The following is a 16,034-nucleotide window of genomic DNA, read 5'->3' on the forward strand; positions in this document are numbered from 1 at the left end:
AATGGATTTATAAGTTGATTATATTAAACATTTAAATAACAATTAATTCAAATATCATATAAAGTATTTGGGGAAAAAAGGGCAAGGAAAGAGTCTTATCAAATTCTTTTTTTTTATGACAGAAATATGGTGTTGCTACTTAAATCAAGAAGCATCAAAACAGAGAAATAACAATTCAGACCAACTTCCTGAATACATATTCATGTAAAAAATTTAAATAAATATTAGCAAAGAGATTACAACAATTTATCACCAGAATAACGCATTATGATCAAGTGAAATTTGTACCAGGCATGCAGGGCTTGTTCAATATTGGGAAAATTTCTGCATAATTGATCATATCAATAATAAAATGAAGGGGAAATCATGATTATCTCAATAGATGCAGGAAAAAAAAAAAGCTTTTGACAAAATACCATACCAATTTCTATTTAAAACACTGGAGAGAATACAAATATTTTCTAAAAATTATAAGTATTATCTGTGTAAAATCATCAGGAAGCATTACACATAATGGAGATAAATTAGATGCTTTCCCAATAAGATCAAGGGTGAAACAAGGATGCCCATTATTACCACTATTATTCAATATTGTACTAAAACATTAACTTTAGCAATAAGAAAATGAAATCGAAGGGATTGGATTAGGCAATGAATAAACAAAACTATTACTTTTTGTAGGTAAAATGATGTTATACTTGGAGAATATTAGAGAGTCAACTAAAAAAACTATTTTAAAGAATTTGTAACTTTAGCAAAGTTGGAGGATATGAAATAACCCCTCATAAATTATTACCCACAAAGCTCAGCAGCAAGAGACAGAAAGAGAAATTACATTTAAAATAACTGTAGACAATGTAAACTATTTGGGTGTCTATCTCCCAGGACAAATCCAGGAACTATATGAACACATTAACAGGACACTTCACACAAATAAAGTCAGATCTAAACAATAGAAAAAGATCAGTTGCTCAAGGATAGGGTGAACTAATACAATGAAAATGATCATTCTAACTAAATTAATCTACATATTCAGTGTCATAGCAATCAAACGAACAAAATTTTATTTTATGCAGCTGGGAAAAATAATACTGGGACTGGTTCTGGCTAAGAAATAGAGTGGTGGATCAATGAAAGAGATTAGGTAAACAAGATACATTGGTATCTGACTATAATAATCTGCTATTTGTAAAACACAAAAATCAGATCCCAATTGTTGGCATTAAAACTCATTATTTGTCAAAAACTATTAGGAAAACTGCAAACTAGTATAGCAGAAACTAGGCATAGACCATTGTGTCACAACACAAATCAAAATAAATTCAAAATAGTTAAATGATTTAGATATAATGGGAGATACACTATACAAATTAGAATGAGGAAACATATTCTTGTTAGATCTGTGAAGAAGAGAAGAATTTATGACAAACAAGTGACAGATAACTTCATTAAATTCAAATGGATAATTTTTAATTACATTAAGTTAGAAAGGATTTTTGCAAACAAAACCAAAGCAAACAAGATTGGAAGCAAAGCAGAAAGCTAGGAAATATATTTTATAGTCACTGTTTCTGATAATGGCCTTAATGTAAAATATATAGAGAATTGAGTCAAATGTAAAAAAAATACAAAAAAAAAAATAGAGAGAGAATTCAGTCAAATGTATAAGACTACAAATCATTTCCCCAATTAATAATTAGTCAGAGGCTATGAACAATTTTCAGTTGAAGAAATCAAAACTATCTATAGTCATATAAAAAAAAATGAGAGAAATGCAAAGTAAAACAACTGTGAGGTACTACCTCACACTTACCACATTGACTAATATGATAGAAAAGGAAAATTATAAAAGTTGGAGAGGATGTAGGAAAATTGGGACACAAATGCATTGTTGGTGACTGATCCAACCACTTTGGAAAACAATTTAGAATTATGCTGAAAGGGCTATAAAATTGTGTATACTCATTCATTCAGGAATACCACCACTAGATATATACCTCAAGGAATTCATAAAAAAGAGAAAGGATCCACATGTATAAAAATATTAATAGCAGCTCATATTGAGCTAGCCAAGAATTGGAAATTGAGAAAATCCCTATCAATTGGTGAAAGGCTGATCAAGTTGCATTATATGAATGAAATGGGATGCTATTATGTAGTAAAAATAATAATAATAATAATAATAAAACAAAGAACTAGAAAGACTTACATGAACTGATTCATCATGAAATGTACCTAACTAGGAAAAGAGTGTCCACAGTAACAGAAACCATATTTAGATCTTTTCAGCAATACAGTGATCCAAGACAATTCCAAAAGACTTATGATGGAAAAGGGTATCCATAGGCAGAGAAAGAAATAGCTAATATTTCTTTAGCATTTATATTGTCACAGGTATTGTGCCAATGGTTTTACAATTATTACCTCATTTGATCTTCACAACACCTGGGAGGTAAGAGACAGGTTACTCTCATCTTACAGATCAGTAAATTGAGAAAAGGAAAGTTAAGGGACTTGGTCAGAGTTACACAGCTACTAAGTTTCTGAGTCAAGTCAATGTCTAGTGTTCTATCCTCTGCACTTTCCAGTGATAGAAATTTTCCTTTGTGGCAAATATATGTAGTTCTAAAAAACGAACTGACTAAAGGGCCATGTCCAAGAATGACTGCTTCATTCTACATCTCTAGTCTATAACATTTCCATAAAGGGTTGAAAGATAGGTTTCATTTTCAATCTTTTCAAGATATTCTTTCTTTCCTTATAAAAATTAAGAACATACGTAATAAACTGCCTAAATCCAATTTAATTGCTTTGGGCTGTGAATCCATGAATTCTCATTATCCCCTAGAAACTTCATTTTAAATCTCAACTTCATTCAATTGTTCTTACAACATCTGAGGCCAGGTGAAAATAACTTTGTCCATTCACTTTGAATTACTAAGTCCTACTTATCTTTTTTTTCCCCCTTTTCTTTTATTTTTTTAATTGAAGCTTTTTATTTTTAAAACATATGCAAGGTAATTTTTCAGCATTGACCCTTAAAAAATCTTGTGTTCCGATTTTTCCCTTTTCCCCCCATTCTCTCCCCTAGATGGCAAGTAATCCAGTATATGTTAAACATGGTAAAAAAAAAAAAAAAACATATGTAAATTGAATATAGGCATACATGTTTATACATTTATTTTCTTGCACAAGAAAATTCTGATCAAAAAGCAAGAAAAATGAAAAAGAAAATAAAATTCAAGCAAACAACAACAAAAGAAGCGAAAATGCTATGTTGTGATCTACACTCAGTTCTCAAAGGCCTGTCTCTGGGTGCAGATGTCTCTCATCATTATAACATCATTGGGACTGGCCTGAATCATTTCATTGTTGAGAAGATCCATGTCCATTAGAATTGATTGTAATGGGCTGAAGCTCGAGTTGATGCACTGAGGTCCCAAGTACGTGAGGCTAAATAGTAATTGGACCATACTCTATTAATATATATGCTTGGAGAAAGAATGGCCCCTGCCCACTCTTTGTGCAAGTCCTGATGTGTTGTATAGGAAATGATGTAGGGACGATTTTGGGGGGTGGAGTGAGAGGGGCATAGAGAGAGGCAGAGAAACGGCTGCCAGGTACGAGTCGTAGCCACTCACATTTCAATCGCCATTCCCCTTCACCTCCACAAAGAATAAAGATCAAAGATTTTCCCTTAACCTGAATTCCTGACTCCAGCTGATTTTAAAATACGCGGTCATCACATTTGATCATTTTATAATCTTGCTGTTTCCATGTACAATGATCTTCTGGTTCTGTTCATTTCACTTAGCATCAGATCATGTAAGTCTCTCCAGGTATCTCTGAAATCATCTTGCTGATTGTTTATTATAGAACAATAATATTCCATAACATTCATATACTATAACTTATTCAGCCATTCCCTAACTGATGAGCATCCACTGAGTTTCCAATTTCTTACCACTACAAAAAGGACTACAACAAACATTTTTGCAATGTGGGTCCCTTTTCCTCCTTTAAGATTTCTTTGGAATATTAATCCAGTAGGAACACTGCTGGATCAGAGGGTATGCACAGTTTTATAGCTCTTTGAGCATAGTTCCAAATTGCTCTACGGAGTAGTTAGATCAGTTCACAATTCCACTAACAAGTATCCTCATTTTCCCACATCCTTCCAACATTTGCTTCTTGTAGAGAATCTGAGACATAGTATTTTGTAACTATTATCATTTTAATCATTAGTACTATGTATATTAATGAGTTCTTCCCTTTAAATAAAATAACATCCTAGACCAATGAGAAACTAGACTTTTAGCTTTGAAACTCTCCCTCCTCCCATATACAATATTGGGGATAATATTCATTCTATCCTCACTCTTCCTTGTTTTTCACCTGATCTCCCTTACATTCACTTACATTGTTATTATCCTATGTATGAAGTTTAGACTAGGATAAAGCATAAAGTGAATCAACCCTTAGAGTGTTTACAGACATAATCTTGATCTTAGTTAGCTTCATAATAAACAATATGGCAGTTAGGTGGTACAGTTGATAGAGGTGTTAGCCTGAAATCAGGAAGACTTATCTCCCTGAGTTCAAAACTGGTCTCAAGCACTATTTGTGTGACCCTGAAAAAGTCACTTAATCTTATTTCCCTTTGCCTCCTCATTTTCTGTCCTTCTCTGAATTTGGATCCAAAATGTCCTTCTCCTGCATTCTTATTTGCCTTGATCAATGATCAAAATTATTGCTGCCTTAGGAGAAAGAAGCATCTTCTTTCATTCTGACATGAATGAAATAATCCAAGAGACAAAGTTTCTTGGTAATTAATAATCAATTTATTAAATAGGCTAACATAATCAATAAATTGATGGCTAGCGATTTCTCTCGCTAATTAGAGATCTCCACCTTGTAGACCACTGAATGCTTAAATACCTTTGAGAAAAGAAGGGGTCCCTGAGAAATGAAAATCAACAATGATTCATGAATAATTAATGAGGGTATGGATTGATTAAGGTAGGTAGGTAGAACAAAAGTCTTCAGCTTCTCCCTCTGAGAATATCATTTGGTTATGAGCCATGTCCATCTTCAGCTATTGGGATAAAGGAATATATTTTTACTTGTATCACTCTTTTTTTTTTAAATTTCTTTGTTCATGAGCTGAGTTCCCCTAAATTGCAATTTGCAATTGAGGGGCATAAGGGCATAGACGCAAATACTTTAGGTCTGGAATATACCTAAGAGTATCTTCTGTTTATACTAAAAGAAAAAAAAAATAAGGTTACCCAATTGAGTGGAGTCCACTCAGGATCCTAGAGTATGTACTCTGGGTTTAGGAAAATCTCAACCATCAGCCTTTTTCTTCAGAGTCTAGCTAAATGGCCTAAAATAGTTGGTCCCTGAACAAGAAAGGAAAAATTTTAATCTTAATTTAATAATTGGGTGTTAATATAAAGAAAATATAATCACTTCTCTCACTACCACCAAGTTCTTGCTTCTATTCAGAACTTGTACCCCTCCTAGTCTCTTCCACCATTTTAAGGGTCAATACCTCTATATTATTTCATGCTTCCACTTTATCAAGGCTTTACATTACGAATGATTCCATCAAATCTCTTATCTGTGCCTGCCCCAACAAAGATATATACAGAAATGTTCATTTGAAAATCTCTTATAATTTTAAAAGACCTCTTGATTCATAAAATGTTATACCTCGCAAGTACAATAGAGATTATCTTTTATAATCCTTTTATTTTAGAGAGCAGTAATCTATGGGATAAAGAAATGTTTTAAAATTTCATAGGTAGGAAGACTTTGAACTCAAGCCTTTATGAATTCAGGGTTGAAACTCTTTCCAATATATCACACTTACTCTTGAACAAAATAAAAATATTGTCATATCATCACATAAATCCTACAACAATAATAGAGAGGCCAATATAATTTTTTTTAACAAAACAGAATCTTTTCCCCTGGCTTTCAGATTCAGAAAACCACTTTTTCAAGCTATAATGAATATTTGTAATTGTTCTATCAAGTGAAAGATTACTTGGTCAATTGAAACAATTAAATGCTAAGTAAAAGAGACATTTTAATCCTTAAAAAATAATGCAGGAACTCTCTAGCGTATCTGTGGTTGGCTGCTAAGTTAGGTTTGAAGTTTAATAGTTAAGTACTGGCATTGAATTGGGTTGTTGCTCTTTCTTCTCTATGAATATTTTCTTCTTGCTTCAAGAAATCTCAGCAACTATAGTGTCATATTTCTCAATCTTCTAGCTAGGTACTTATCCCAACTCTCTACAACCACTGAATTTCTATCAGTTAGTTATCAGTGACTTTCTCCTTTTAGAAGCAGAAGCTCACTGTTCAGATTTAAAATGTGACTGTGTATAAAGAGTGACAGGAAAACAAGTAGTTTTATGCTAAAACTATTAGTCTTATGTAAAAATTATTTTCAGTTCAATAGATATTTATTATCTATTATACATATCTAGCATTGTACTAGATGCTATGGAGGATCCTAAATAAGACATTTTCTTTTTTCAGTGGTCTAATTTGGAGGTTTCTGCAATATTTCCTATTTGATAATTCAGCATCAGCTATCACATTTTGATTTTTTGCTACATCACTAAAGATTTAGGAGTAACAGAATATTTCTGGATTAGATCAGATTTTATAAATCATTTTAAAGCTGAATGGTACTAGAAGGCATAAATGATATTTCTCAGTTCCTCCAGAAAGAAAAGAGAGAGAAGAAAAAATGAAAGGGGTAAAAGAAACTCTAGAAAATTACAATGGATCAATGCACTCATCAGTGTGTACTCTCTCCAAAAATAAAGAAGACAATTCAACTCTGTCTACAAAGCTGTTTGATTCTACTACATATCGTGCTGTATATTTGCTGCAAAATAGATATATACCCATATACTAGAGGGCTTTCTCAAGTACTCCTTAGATGATTAAGATTCTAATGAGACACATAGATTGTCTTTTGTTTATCCCTTGCTCTACAATGTAACTAATCCATCTTTTCCTCCCCCACATCCTTTATGCTATTTCTCCTGTAAAATTTCTTACTACTTTGCAATCTGCTTATGTCCACATTATGCCACTTCATTGCTTTTTATATGATCCTTAATCTCTGCAGACAGTGTAACACTTCATGATTCATAGCATATAATATCATGAGAAGAATAGAGGGTTAAAAAGGTTATTCTTCCCACCTTCAGAAGTTTTGAGTAAATAAAAGAAAATTGCATTTCACCTTAATATTAATGTCTGATGGGCAGCTAGGTGATGAAGTGAATAAAATGCTGAGTCCTGAGCTCAAATTTTCTTTTAAATCTTAACCCTGGGCAAGTAACTGAATCCTATTTGCCTCAGTTTCTTCTTCTGTCAAGTGGACTGGACAAGGAAATGGCAAAATGCTCTAGTATCTTTGCCCCCCCCCAAAACGAAAAAGGCGTCAAGATGATGGGTAATTACTACCAAACAAAAATAGAATCTGTCCTCATTTTCTTCTTGAGCTATTGACTTTGTTCACTATATAATTAAAGTCTCTGTTCAGGATATAGGTATGCCTTCAAGAAATCTATTAGTCTGAAATTAGTCTGGACAATAGACACTCTTTATGCATCAGCTTTTTCCTATATAATTAGTCAAGATAAGACTTTTGGTGGAACATGGATTTCATTTAGGTAGGCTTTATGATTTTTCTAAAGATTGAAGTGATCAACACAAATGGAAATCAAAAACAAAAGCATTTTGAGGATCAAACTGTTTAAGGAAGTGAGTGTTTAAGGGTTATATAAGTAGTAAGTAGTAGGGCCTTAGATCAGACATTTATGACTCCAGAAGCGATGTTATTTCCAATTTTTCACATTAACGCCAAAATAAACTTCATGCAAAAAATCATACCCACAGATAATTTCTATTAACAATAATAGGAAGACCAATATTTTTGTGTTTTATATGAAAAACAAAAATTACTCTCTCCCCAACACCATTAATTCCAGATTTTGCCACTTTTTTAGGCTATAATAAATATTAATTGTACTATCAACTGATATTAACTGAAAGATGCTTGGCCTACTGAAATATTGAAAGGGAAGGTATCTTAATATTTAAGTAAAAATAGACAAAATCTATTTATTTTTAAGCAATTATGTGATTATAAATATGTGATTTATAGTATAATATTTCTGGTGAAAGACTATTTTCTTCTAGTATTTCCATCAAGTATGCCTTCAATTCAACTGCAGATTATTTCCTAAGACATTAGAAAGATGGGAAAGTAGTTATAGGTCCAAGAGTCATTAATATTTACTTGGTTGTCTTTTTGGGGTAATTATAGGTCACTTTTTGGTACCTCTGGTAGTTTAATCTCTTTATTATACTCTGAGAATCAATTGATCCAACTTTTCAGCTCCTCAGGTATCCTTGCTTTAATCCAGTTTTTTTCCTCATTATTTTTTCTTCAGCACCAGTTTTACTTTCTCTCACAGCACATTCAGGATTATATTATGTTTAATATGGTGCATCCCCTGTCCTTGATGGTAAAATTAGTTATTGAAATGTTTACATAGCTTTTTCATTTTTTATCTGTTTGTTGCCATTCTTCCAATTTTGATGTCAAATGTCCTTGGGATGAATCTATGTAGTTGAGTCTCTTGTCAAATTACTTTAAATTTGAGTTTTCCTCTATTGCTTCTCACTCTTTTATGAGAAAATATCATCTATTGTGCTTCATTATTATTGTACACAAGATTTTACAAACAAGTCTATATTTTAAATGGCTCTCTCTGTCGGCTGCTACATCTACTCATTTGGCAAGGTGACTCAATACTTGCTAGGCAAGGAATTTCTTAGAAATTTTTAAAACCTCATTAAGACATTTTACTTGTATTCATCTAATTTCTATATGTGATTGTTATAAATTGGCTATAAATTGTTATAAATTCTTAATTTCCCATTTTGGCATCAATAATAAGTTTAATGATGCCATAATAGAATTATTTTAATTTCATATATTGTTTTCACTTTTATTCTTCTGATTTTGTATTATATTTTTAAATACACCAGTAATCTGAGAGTACGAAAATAGCTGACAACGGAATTATTCCTACATATTTACTCCTTTTCAAATATAATTAATTTCTTTTTTTTTTTTTTTAGCATTTTTATTTATACTGCATGTTGACTAAATTCTTAATTCTTTTTTCAATTTTTTTCAAGATTTATAAACCTGAAGGTCCTATAAATTCTACAAGTCCTTTCTCTATCTTATTCCTTACACTTGAAGCATATTTTTAAGATACTTTCACCTTTTTGTCCTATGCTCATCTTTTCATTGTTCAAAAAGTATCATAGAATATGTTTATTTAATATTGTTTGTAAGTTCTCTGCTATTGTGTTAGCACATAACTTTTCCTACTGCTATTTTTTTTCAAATAGTTATGATAAATGATACAAAGCAAGATGTTCAAATACAGCATTGTGTTGGACTTGTGTATTATGTTTCCTTTGACCACCCCCACATCCAAGTTAGTACGGTAAGTTTATAAATAGCTAGTATAAGGTAAAGGATGGCAAAAGGGGAACATGGAAGTCATTTACAAACTATCCCACAAATTAAAGGAACATAGCATTTACTTGCAACCTATCTCACAAATTAGGGAAGCATTGGTGCCATGGGTAACTGCTTCATAAATGAACAGAAGCTACATCCTGAGATTATGTACTAAATTAGGGGAATTTAGCTAGATCCTACATAACACACACTCAATCCTTCTAACTGTCTTCCATGTGTAAGCTGCAGATAAGCTTCCAGATTCAGTAAAACCATAAACATTATGTAAATAAAATAACTAAATTGCTACTGATGACTTTGATATGATGTTTATATGTTAATGAACTAAATCAGAGGTGTTATTTATGAAGGAGTTATTTCACACACACACACACACACACACACACACACACTCAAAACTCTAAAAATGAGGCACTAAATTTCTATCCCTCAAGCACTCCTTCTCTATCTGCTATGAATTCATGCTGTCTGAAAGCTCTGACTCTGATGAACATTTTATAATATATTATATGCTGTTTTTTTTTCCTGTTCCCTTCTCTTTATTCTCTTTTCCAAGTTGCTGCTTCCTCTATCATCCTATATCTAGTCCTCATACCATCTCCCTCTGTATTCAGACCATTTGTTTCCATACTTTCTATACCTTACTGAAGTGTAGCTTAAGTATTACTCCATGCTTATTAATGTCATTGTTATTTTGGATATTCAAAGAAAAAGATATCCTGCCCTGACTTAAGTGGTTATGTTTCCTTAGAACCAGAAGCGTTAGAACTGAGATCAAATTCTTTCCTTCAGATCTCCTTATCATGAACATTTTAGAGAGATGAATCTACTAGTAGAAAGCAAAAGTAGGTAGATGAACCTAATGACTCTTTTTGAAAGGTTTTTCTGCATTATTGGAATATAATCAATCATTTATTAATTTACACATGAAATGAGAACTAATTGGCTCTGGGTGCAACAGATAACATAAAGTAGTTTTTGTCAGTCACTTTATTTGTCTTCCCAGAGAAAATTTATGACTCATTCTTTGATTTATCTGCCACTTTTTTAAAAGTTTTTTTTTTAATTTCCTTTATAGAAAAAAGAAAAATCAAGATTTGTATGTTTTAAGTTCCTCCAGTAGTATGTTCACTGTTTGTTATTAAGGCAGGATTTCAGATATAGAATACATACAACATACTTATGACACATTCTAGTTTTATGATACAAGACAAGTCATTTAAACTATCAGTTTCATAGCTCTCTAAGACTATATGTGATAGAGCACATCCCAGTAGGCAACAATAGAGAGTTTCCTTACCTAGAATTAGCTAGAGAAAAGAAATCACTGATCCTATCCAATATAAATGCATTTATATAAAATTTTCATTTATCTAACATGAGCAGAAGATTTATCTTTGCACAGAACTGTGCCCTAGACCCTTTTATCTATTCCAGAGGGCTCTTTAATGTCACAAGTTACTCTAAGTTCTTTACCATTTTTGCCTGGGAATTTGGAGTTGTAAAGATATATAGACATAGTCAAAATTAAGACTTTCTGTAATCTATGTCAATTGACCTCCATATCTTTTCCCCATTCCTTTTTCCTAAAGCCTATGTCCTAGAATTGCTGTTTTTTTTTTAAACTAGAGTTCTGATATCAGTCAATATAATTAAAAGGCAATTTTAGTATTTTTTGTTAGTCTTAATAATTTTTGCTCTTTATAATTATTATTTATTTCGCCATTAAAATTCAGAATTGCACATGCACCTGAAACTCATCTAAGTTAAATTATTAGAACAGAATATTGTTTTTAAAGAAAATATTATTCAGCAAATAGAATATCAATGTTGAAGTCAAGGAGACATAAATTATTGCAATAAGTCATTCATCATGGATTTTTATGGAATAAGTCCATAGTCATTCCACATAACCTGTCAATATAGACACTTCTTTAAGTCTAATTTAAATAATGTTGATAATCTATGTCTATGGAAGTTTTCATACCAAGAATTTTTTACATTGATAAAATTATTTTTGGGCCAAATGAGATGTTGCTGTTAGCTTTCTGGGATTCTGGAATTCTCTCTCATCTGTCATCTGGCTCTGTTGTTCACAACTTTACAAAGGCTTCTTATTATCTCTAGAATAAAATACATACTCCTTAGTCTGCCATTTAAACTTCTGTGTAATTTGTTGCCTTTCTCAGTTGATTACATATTTCTCTTTTATATATCTTGAATGCTAGTCAAAATGACCCACTCATTTTCCCCCAAACTCAGTATTTCATTTTGTGCCTGTATCTATGAATGAGATTTTGTATAGTTTATCCACCATATCTAAAAGGAATTCCCTATTCATGCACTCATCTTAGAATGATGAAGCTCCTTCAAGGTTAATGTAAGATACTAATAGCATTTCTAAGTAACATCATTTTTAATTTTCCTCCCTCTTCCTCAAATTATCTTATATATGTTTATTTGTTCATGTTTTGTTTTACATGTTTATTCATTCACTTCTTCAGTAAGCACATTGAGAGCAATGAAGGATTTTTTCTTAGTCTTGTTTTTTAAAAATATATATTTGTGTATCTTCACTCCTATAACAATGCCTTGCACATAGTAGAGCTTCAATAATTGCTTATTGGATTGTAGGTAATCCATGTAGTTTTTAATTCATAGTAAAAATCTTTTGGGAGCTATTTGTTTCAAGAAAAACTTTGTCTTAGCTCTTAGTGACTGCTTTAACAAGCGAAAAACATAGCAAGTTGTATTAACATTTTGTTTCTGACAATGTACAAAGTTTTCTTTATCATTGATTAAAAAGAACAAATGGAGCTTAGTTAAATGTAGTTCCGTGTTTTTATTTTGTCTTACACCTTAGCATGCTGAGCTTCCTATGGAGAATTTATTTTTGCTGTATTGTTACTTGAGGTAAATATTATCCTTATTAAAAATTAAAAAAAAATGGAAGACTTCCTTATATTTCTATACAAAAATAATTACAAAAATTGGATAATAAATCATGTCACATTTTTGAAAGACAGATTTGTAGCCTAAGCAAAATACCTACAAATTGAGGATCCAATTATGCTTAAAACCTGGATGACATCAAGCAGTTGCAGAATACAAATGCATTCAAAACTTAAAAATACCAAATTGACTTGAAAAATGTTTTATGAATGGAGGAGAATAAGTCTAGAACATGCAGCAACAGGAAGAACAAGATTGCAAAAAGAATACAAATACAGTTGTTGAACAAGAATTTCTTTGAAGATTAAATAATTGAAAATGGAACCTATTAAATGAGTCTTGGCTTGAACCAAACCTCTAATTCTCTTTAGAGAGACTAGAAAAAAAGAGTTATGTAGTCATCAGAGCAGTAGTATGGGTTAGTATATATTAAAAATGCTGTCAGCAAACAGCTTACTTCTGTTTTGTTGAATACTGGCCATTTCTTAAGTCAATTTCATTCTTTCTGAGTCGTAACTAGCAATTCTAACATTCAGAGCAGGGAGGGAGAGGTATGGAAACATATACATCACTTGCTACTTCAGGAGTAGATGGAAACCATCATGGTGCTACTGATTCTAGATTTGTCCAGTTGGGTTTAGTGATCAGGGCTTGTTGACATCAAAAGACATATGTAAAAACTATTATAACCTTGGGGTAGACAGAGGAGTTGGTTGCCTGAAAACGGACATAGGAGGAATTTGAAGGACCACTACACAGAGGAAGAATACTACTTCAGATGTTGCTATAGGTAGGAGTCTGGGTTAAAAAAATGTGAAAACCCCGGGGCAAAGACACAATTGACATTTTCTAGTCATGATACTATAATCTTGCACAAACAGGGTGGAAAATTTGCAAGTGCTCCATACAATTACTAAAAGAATTGTTTATTAAGCAGCTTCAAAATGTGTTAATGAAACATCACTCAATGACATTATGCTTCTTTTACTCATATTATCTTTTGAACTTGGACTCTTGTAACTTTAGTAGTGGTGAATCTTGGCAGATTGTGCTCAACATTGAATACATTTACATAGCTTTCTTTAAAAAATGAAAGTATAAATTTATTAAGCATACAGAATTAGAATATACATTGATTACATTGGGAAAACTTTAAATCAAGGGCAAAATATGCAAATCATTTTTCATCAAAATAAGAATTCACTCAATCAGATAACTACTTTGCATTAGAAACATATTTAACTTCTGATAGTAAATCACACACAGTGTCCACAGTCAAGTAGAGAAGACACATATATACTGAAACATTAGAATAATAATAACAGCTAACTAGCATTTACATAGTGCTTTCTAGTTTGTGAAGTAGTTTACAAATATCAAGTTTGGTCTTTTCAACCTTGTGATGTTTGTGCTATTTTAATCCTCATTTTGTCAATGAGGAAACTGGAGTTGGAGAGGTTAAATTGCTTATATAAGACCACAAAAACAGCAACATCAATAGTAGCTGTTGAACTCAGCCGGTCCTCAATCCAAATTTTTATCCATTATACCACCTAATTGCCACAATTTGGATATTTGTGAGAGGATAAAAGCATACACAGCCAGAAAAATATACATTAAAAATAACCTTGGAAAACGCAATATGCAGTAAAAGTATTGTAAAGATGACACACAAACTCTGTGTGTGTGTGTGTGTGTGTGTGTGTGTGTGTTTTCCCCTAATTTCCAGGACAGCATTGCTGAGTTTGGGGAGTTCCTCATTAGGCTGATAAACTAGAAAGTTTTCAATTCAATCAGTCCCCCCCAAAAAGAAACAAAAATGCAAGGGGCCACTAAGTTCCTTTCTAAGTCAGATTGAAGGTAGGAAAAAAGAAGTATAAATCATTCTCACCAAAACAAGATTTGGAAACATGAAAGGAAGAAATAAGAACCCTAAAAGCAAATGTAAAAGCCTAAGTCTTCTTTGATTGATGTTATTTTGATCAAATGTATGGATAATCACTTAGCCTGTTATTACAGAACATTCCAGCAATCATCTCTGTTCTTGTGCTTTTTGTGTAAATGTTTCAAACTTAAACCTATGCAAATATCATACCACTTAATTTTTTTTTAGTTCTATTATACCTTTCCTAGTTGTAATTTTAGCATTCTGTATGTACACACACAAACACACATACACACACACTCACAGAGATATGTTTAATTGGGGAAAGTATATCACCAATGTGGATATCATTGATGTGCTTTTCAAGACTCTTTATTCTTTTCAATTTTTATCTAGATCCTCTCTTAGAAACTTCAAAAGGGTCTTCTCAATATGCTAGGGCTTTCTTCTAAATCTCATGACATTGTCTGGATACTAGGTGAGTATATGGACTATACATTGGTTGGTTAGATATTGATTTTGTTGCATGACAAACCTACTTTTCCAGTCATATATCTCTAAGATAAGAAATTTCCTCCCACTTCTGTGCTACTCTGCATTTGTAATTAGTTATAATGTAGTCATTTATTTCATTGTTTATTACTTTAAAAAAATCCTATTTATTTTATTTCAAAATGTTCATTGTAATATACATTTTCTTTCCTTTTTTATTGCCATTGTTCTTTTAGTTAGCCTATAATGCTGACAGAATCAAGTCGTACAATTAAGATTAGATCCCAGGTACCTGTCTTTAGAAAGCTAGTGGTAGAACAAATGCTAGGGCTTCTGCCTTCCATTCTAAGTGTCATATTTGAGATGCTTACTCACACTCCACATAATGGGAAAGAATATTAGTATATTGACTATCCCAACATGGACTCTACCAATAAGCCATCTCTAAAAAACTGATCCCCTACCATTGGAGAAGGTACCAATTGCAGAAAGAAAATGCAAAATCCTCTATAAGAAAGTAAATGCAAATGTAATCCATAATTTCCCCAGCTAACTTCTCTTGCTTATTTCTTAAATCTAGAACATCTATAAGACAATAAATTAGGATCTAATTACTAGATTTTCAAGGTAAAATGCTCATTTTGTTGCTGTTATATTATTTTCAGTAATCCCTGACTGTTCGTGATCCCATTTGGGATTTTTTTGGCAGAGATACTGGAGTAGTTTAATATTTCTTTACCACCTCACTTTACAGATGAGGAAAATGAGGCAAACAGGTTGTGACCTACCCAGCTAGCAAGCATCTAAGATCAAAGTTAAAAGCAGAAAGATGAGTCTTTGGGACTCCAGACTTGGCACTTTATTCATTGTAATGTAAATGCTTACTCAGAAGGAAAATGTAATAAGTTCTGATGAGTTGGCCAAAGATACCTCAATTTCTTATGATACTGCTGCTATGTTTCCTGGTAATACAGTTCTGAAGGGACATATATTATCTTCCCACATTAAAATGTAAACAATTGATCAATATTATTAATAAACTATATTTATGCTTCAATGTTTCTATTGCCTTTAAATGTTTGTATTTCAAAGTTTCTTTCTATGAAGAATGCC

Source organism: Antechinus flavipes, chromosome 3, assembly GCF_016432865.1.
Source record: "Antechinus flavipes isolate AdamAnt ecotype Samford, QLD, Australia chromosome 3, AdamAnt_v2, whole genome shotgun sequence".
In the NCBI taxonomy this organism is placed as follows: domain Eukaryota; kingdom Metazoa; phylum Chordata; class Mammalia; order Dasyuromorphia; family Dasyuridae; genus Antechinus; species Antechinus flavipes.